Genomic DNA, 6,262 nt, shown 5'->3' with positions numbered 1-6,262 from the left:
TTTTCTGACCCCTGACCTCACTGGACGGCCCGCCACTTTTCCAAATACAGCTCTCCCGCTTAGCGGAGAGTGTGGCGGTGTAGAGGGGCTCTCCCCGAACGCGTGCGTACCTCCGAAGTTCCGGCGCCAAGCACCGTCTCCTGTCCAGTGTCCAGTGTCCAATTTGTATACACTATTGTATACACTGGACGGCCCGCCACTTTTCCAAATACAGCTCTCCCGCTTAGCGGAGACTGTGGCGGTGTAGAGGGGCTCTCCCCGAACGTGTGCGTACCTCCGAAGTTCCGGCGCCAAGCACCGTCTCCTGTCCAGTGTCCAATTTGTATACATTATTGTCTGAAAACAGACCTTTTCTGACCCCTGACCTCACTGGACGGCCCGCCACTTTTCCAAATACAGCTCTCCCGCTTAGCGGAGAGTGTGGCAGTGTAGAGGGGCTCTCCCCGAACGCGTGCGTACCTCCGAAGTTCCGGCGCCAAGCACCGTCTCCTGTCCAGTGTCCAGTGTCCAATTTGTATACACTATTGTCTGAAAACTGACCTTTTCTGACCCCTGACCTCACTGGACGGCCCGCCACTTTTCCAAATACAGCTCTCCCGCTTAGCGGAGAGTGTGGCAGTGTAGAGGGGCTCTCCCCGAACGCGTGCGTACCTCCGAAGTTCCGGCGCCAAGCACCGTCTCCTGTCCAGTGTCCAGTGTCCAATTTGTACTAGACCTTTTCTGACCCCTGACCTCACTGGACGGCCCGCCACTTTTCCAAATACAGCTCTCCCGCTTAGCGGAGAGTGTGGCGGTGTAGAGGGGCTCTCCCCGAACGCGTGCGTACCTCCGAAGTTCCGGCGCCAAGCACCGTCTCCTGTCCAGTGTCCAATTTGTATACATTATTGTCTGAAAACAGACCTTTTCTGACCCCTGACCTCACTGGACGGCCCGCCACTTTTCCAAATACAGCTCTCCCGCTTAGCGGAGAGTGTGGCAGTGTAGAGGGGCTCTCCCCGAACGCGTGCGTACCTCCGAAGTTCCGGCGCCAAGCACCGTCTCCTGTCCAGTGTCCAGTGTCCAATTTGTATACACTATTGTCTGAAAACTGACCTTTTCTGACCCCTGACCTCACTGGACGGCCCGCCACTTTTCCAAATACAGCTCTCCCGCTTAGCGGAGAGTGTGGCGGTGTAGAGGGGCTCTCCCCGAACGCGTGCGTACCTCCGAAGTTCCGGCGCCAAGCACCGTCTCCTGTCCAGTGTCCAGTGTCCAATTTGTATACACTATTGTCTGAAAACAGACCTTTTCTGACCCCTGACCTCACTGGACGGCCCGCCACTTTTCCAAATACAGCTCTCCCGCTTAGCGGAGAGTGTGGCAGTGTAGAGGGGCTCTCCCCGAACGCGTGCGTACCTCCGACGTTCCGGCGCCAAGCACCGTCTCCTGTCCAGTGTCCAGTGTCCAATTTGTATACACTATTGTCTGAAAACGGACCTTTTCTGACCCCTGACCTCACTGGACGGCCCGCCACTTTTCGAAATACAGCTCTCCCGCTTAGCGGAGAGTGTGGCGGTGTAGAGGGGCTCTCCCCGAACGCGTGCGTACCTCCGAAGTTCCGGCGCCAAGCACCGTCTCCTGTCCAGTGTCCAATTTGTTTACACTATTGTCTGAAAACGGACCTTTTCTGACCCCTGACCTCACTGGACGGCCCGCCACTTTTCCAAATACAGCTCTCCCGCTTAGCGGAGAGTGTGGCGGTGTAGAGGGGCTCTCCCCGAACGCGTGCGTACCTCCGAAGTTCCGGCGCCAAGCACCGTCTCCTGTCCAGTGTCCAGTGTCCAATTTGTATACACTATTGTATACACTGGACGGCCCGCCACTTTTCCAAATGAAGCTCTCCCGCTTAGCGGAGAGTGTGGCGGTGTAGAGGGGCTCTCCCCGAACGCGTGCGTACCTCCGAAGTTCCGGCGCCAAGCACCGTCTCCTGTCCAGTGTCCAGTGTCCAATTTGTATACACTATTGTCTGAAAAGGGACCTTTTCTGACCCCTGACCTCACTGGACGGCCCGCCACTTTTCCAAATACAGCTCTCCCGCTTAGCGGAGAGTGTGGCGGTGTAGAGGGGCTCTCCCCGAACGCGTGCGTACCTCCGAAGTTCCGGCGCCAAGCACCGTCTCCTGTCCAGTGTCCAGTGTCCAATTTGTATACACTATTGTATACACTGGACGGCCCGCCACTTTTCCAAATACAGCTCTCCCGCTTAGCGGAGACTGTGGCGGTGTAGAGGGGCTCTCCCCGAACGTGTGCGTACCTCCGAAGTTCCGGCGCCAAGCACCGTCTCCTGTCCAGTGTCCAATTTGTATACATTATTGTCTGAAAACAGACCTTTTCTGACCCCTGACCTCACTGGACGGCCCGCCACTTTTCCAAATACAGCTCTCCCGCTTAGCGGAGAGTGTGGCAGTGTAGAGGGGCTCTCCCCGAACGCGTGCGTACCTCCGAAGTTCCGGCGCCAAGCACCGTCTCCTGTCCAGTGTCCAGTGTCCAATTTGTATACACTATTGTCTGAAAACTGACCTTTTCTGACCCCTGACCTCACTGGACGGCCCGCCACTTTTCCAAATACAGCTCTCCCGCTTAGCGGAGAGTGTGGCAGTGTAGAGGGGCTCTCCCCGAACGCGTGCGTACCTCCGAAGTTCCGGCGCCAAGCACCGTCTCCTGTCCAGTGTCCAGTGTCCAATTTGTACTAGACCTTTTCTGACCCCTGACCTCACTGGACGGCCCGCCACTTTTCCAAATACAGCTCTCCCGCTTAGCGGAGAGTGTGGCAGTGTAGAGGGGCTCTCCCCGAACGCGTGCGTACCTCCGAAGTTCCGGCGCCAAGCACCGTCTCCTGTCCAGTGTCCAGTGTCCAATTTGTATACACTATTGTCTGAAAACGGACCTTTTCTGACCCCTGACCTCACTGGACGGCCCGCCACTTTTCGAAATACAGCTCTCCCGCTTAGCGGAGAGTGTGGCGGTGTAGAGGGGCTCTCCCCGAACGCGTGCGTACCTCCGAAGTTCCGGCGCCAAGCACCGTCTCCTGTCCAGTGTCCAATTTGTATACACTATTGTCTGAAAACTGATCTTTTCTGACCCCTGACCTCACTGGACGGCCCGCCACTTTTCCAAATACAGCTCTCCCGCTTAGCGGAGAGTGTGGCGGTGTAGAGGGGCTCTCCCCGAACGCGTGCGTACCTCCGAAGTTCCGGCGCCAAGCACCGTCTCCTGTCCAGTGTCCAGTGTCCAATTTGTATACACTATTATATACACTGGACGGCCCGCCACTTTTCCAAATACAGCTCTCCCGCTTAGCGGAGAGTGTGGCGGTGTAGAGGGGCTCTCCCCGAACGCGTGCGTACCTCCGAAGTTCCGGCGCCAAGCACCGTCTCCTGTCCAGTGTCCAGTGTCCAATTTGTATACACTATTGTCTGAAAAGGGACCTTTTCTGACCCCTGACCTCACTGGACGGCCCGCCACTTTTCCAAATACAGCTCTCCCGCTTAGCGGAGAGTGTGGCGGTGTAGAGGGGCTCTCCCCGAACGCGTGCGTACCTCCGAAGTTCCGGCGCCAAGCACCGTCTCCTGTCCAGTGTCCAATTTGTATACACTATTGTCTGAAAAGGGACCTTTTCTGACCCCTGACCTCACTGGACGGCCCGCCACTTTTCCAAATACAGCTCTCCCGCTTAGCGGAGAGTGTGGCGGTGTAGAGGGGATCTCCCCGAACGCGTGCGTACCTCCGAAGTTCCGGCGCCAAGCACTGTCTCCTGTCCAGTGTCCAATTTGTATACACTATTGTCTGAAAACGGACCTTTTCTGACCCCTGACCTCACTGGACGGCCCGCCACTTTTCCAAATACAGCTCTCCCGCTTAGCGGAGAGTGTGGCGGTGTAGAGGGGCTCTCCCCGAACGCGTGCGTACCTCCGAAGTTCCGGCGCCAAGCACCGTCTCCTGTCCAGTGTCCAGTGTCCAATTTGTATACACTATTGTATACACTGGACGGCCCGCCACTTTTCCAAATACAGCTCTCCCGCTTAGCGGAGAGTGTGGCGGTGTAGAGGGGCTCTCCCCGAACGCGTGCGTACCTCCGAAGTTCCGGCGCCAAGCACCGTCTCCTGTCCAGTGTCCAGTGTCCAATTTGTATACACTATTGTCTGAAAAGGGACCTTTTCTGACCCCTGACCTCACTGGACGGCCCGCCACTTTTCCAAATACAGCTCTCCCGCTTAGCGGAGAGTGTGGCGGTGTAGAGGGGCTCTCCCCGAACGCGTGCGTACCTCCGAAGTTCCGGCGCCAAGCACCGTCTCCTGTCCAGTGTCCAGTGTCCAATTTGTATACACTATTGTATACACTGGACGGCCCGCCACTTTTCCAAATACAGCTCTCCCGCTTAGCGGAGACTGTGGCGGTGTAGAGGGGCTCTCCCCGAACGTGTGCGTACCTCCGAAGTTCCGGCGCCAAGCACCGTCTCCTGTCCAGTGTCCAATTTGTATACATTATTGTCTGAAAACAGACCTTTTCTGACCCCTGACCTCACTGGACGGCCCGCCACTTTTCCAAATACAGCTCTCCCGCTTAGCGGAGAGTGTGGCAGTGTAGAGGGGCTCTCCCCGAACGCGTGCGTACCTCCGAAGTTCCGGCGCCAAGCACCGTCTCCTGTCCAGTGTCCAGTGTCCAATTTGTATACACTATTGTCTGAAAACTGACCTTTTCTGACCCCTGACCTCACTGGACGGCCCGCCACTTTTCGAAATACAGCTCTCCCGCTTAGCGGAGAGTGTGGCGGTGTAGAGGGGCTCTCCCCGAACGCGTGCGTACCTCCGAAGTTCCGGCGCCAAGCACCGTCTCCTGTCCAGTGTCCAATTTGTATACACTATTGTCTGAAAACGGACCTTTTCTGACCCCTGACCTCACTGGACGGCCCGCCACTTTTCCAAATACAGCTCTCCCGCTTAGCGGAGAGTGTGGCGGTGTAGAGGGGCTCTCCCCGAACGCGTGCGTACCTCCGAAGTTCCGGCGCCAAGCACCGTCTCCTGTCCAGTGTCCAGTGTCCAATTTGTATACACTATTGTATACACTGGACGGCCCGCCACTTTTCCAAATACAGCTCTCCCGCTTAGCGGAGAGTGTGGCGGTGTAGAGGGGCTCTCCCCGAACGCGTGCGTACCTCCGAAGTTCCGGCGCCAAGCACCGTCTCCTGTCCAGTGTCCAGTGTCCAATTTGTATACACTATTGTCTGAAAAGGGACCTTTTCTGACCCCTGACCTCACTGGACGGCCCGCCACTTTTCCAAATACAGCTCTCCCGCTTAGCGGAGAGTGTGGCGGTGTAGAGGGGCTCTCCCCGAACGCGTGCGTACCTCCGAAGTTCCGGCGCCAAGCACCGTCTCCTGTCCAGTGTCCAATTTGTATACACTATTGTCTGAAAAGGGACCTTTTCTGACCCCTGACCTCACTGGACGGCCCGCCACTTTTCCAAATACAGCTCTCCCGCTTAGCGGAGAGTGTGGCAGTGTAGAGGGGCTCTCCCCGAACGCGTGCGTACCTCCGAAGTTCCGGCGCCAAGAACCGTCTCCTGTCCAGTGTCCAGTGTCCAATTTGTATACACTATTGTCTGAAAAGGGACCTTTTCTGACCCCTGACCTCACTGGACGGCCCGCCACTTTTCCAAATACAGCTCTCCCGCTTAGCGGAGAGTGTGGCGGTGTAGAGGGGCTATCCCCGAACGCGTGCGTACCTCCGAAGTTCCGGCGCCAAGCACCATCTCCTGTCCAGTGTCCAATTTGTATACACTATTGTCTGAAAAGGGACCTTTTCTGACCCCTGACCTCACTGGACGGCCCGCCACTTTTCCAAATACAGCTCTCCCGCTTAGCGGAGAGTGTGGCGGTGTAGAGGGGCTCTCCCCGAACGCGTGCGTACCTCCGAAGTTCCGGCGCCAAGCACCGTCTCCTGTCCAGTGTCCAATTTGTATACACTATTGTCTGAAAACAGACCTTTTCTGACCCTTGACCTCACTGGACGGCCCGCCACTTTTCCAAATACAGCTCTCCCGCTTAGCGGAGAGTGTGGCAGTGTAGAGGGGCTCTCCCCGAACGCGTGCGTACCTCCGAAGTTCCGGCGCCAAGTACCGTCTCCTGTCCAGTGTCCAGTGTCCAATTTGTATACACTATTGTCTGAAAAGGGACCTTTTCTGACCCCTGACCTCACTGGACGGCCCGCCACTTTTCCAAATAC

Source organism: Gymnoscopelus braueri (genome assembly GCF_963280865.1).
Source record: "Gymnoscopelus braueri genome assembly, chromosome: 16".
NCBI lineage: Eukaryota > Metazoa > Chordata > Actinopteri > Myctophiformes > Myctophidae > Gymnoscopelus > Gymnoscopelus braueri.
The sequence above is the reverse complement of the archived record's forward strand: the minus strand, read 5'-3'. Positions refer to the sequence as shown.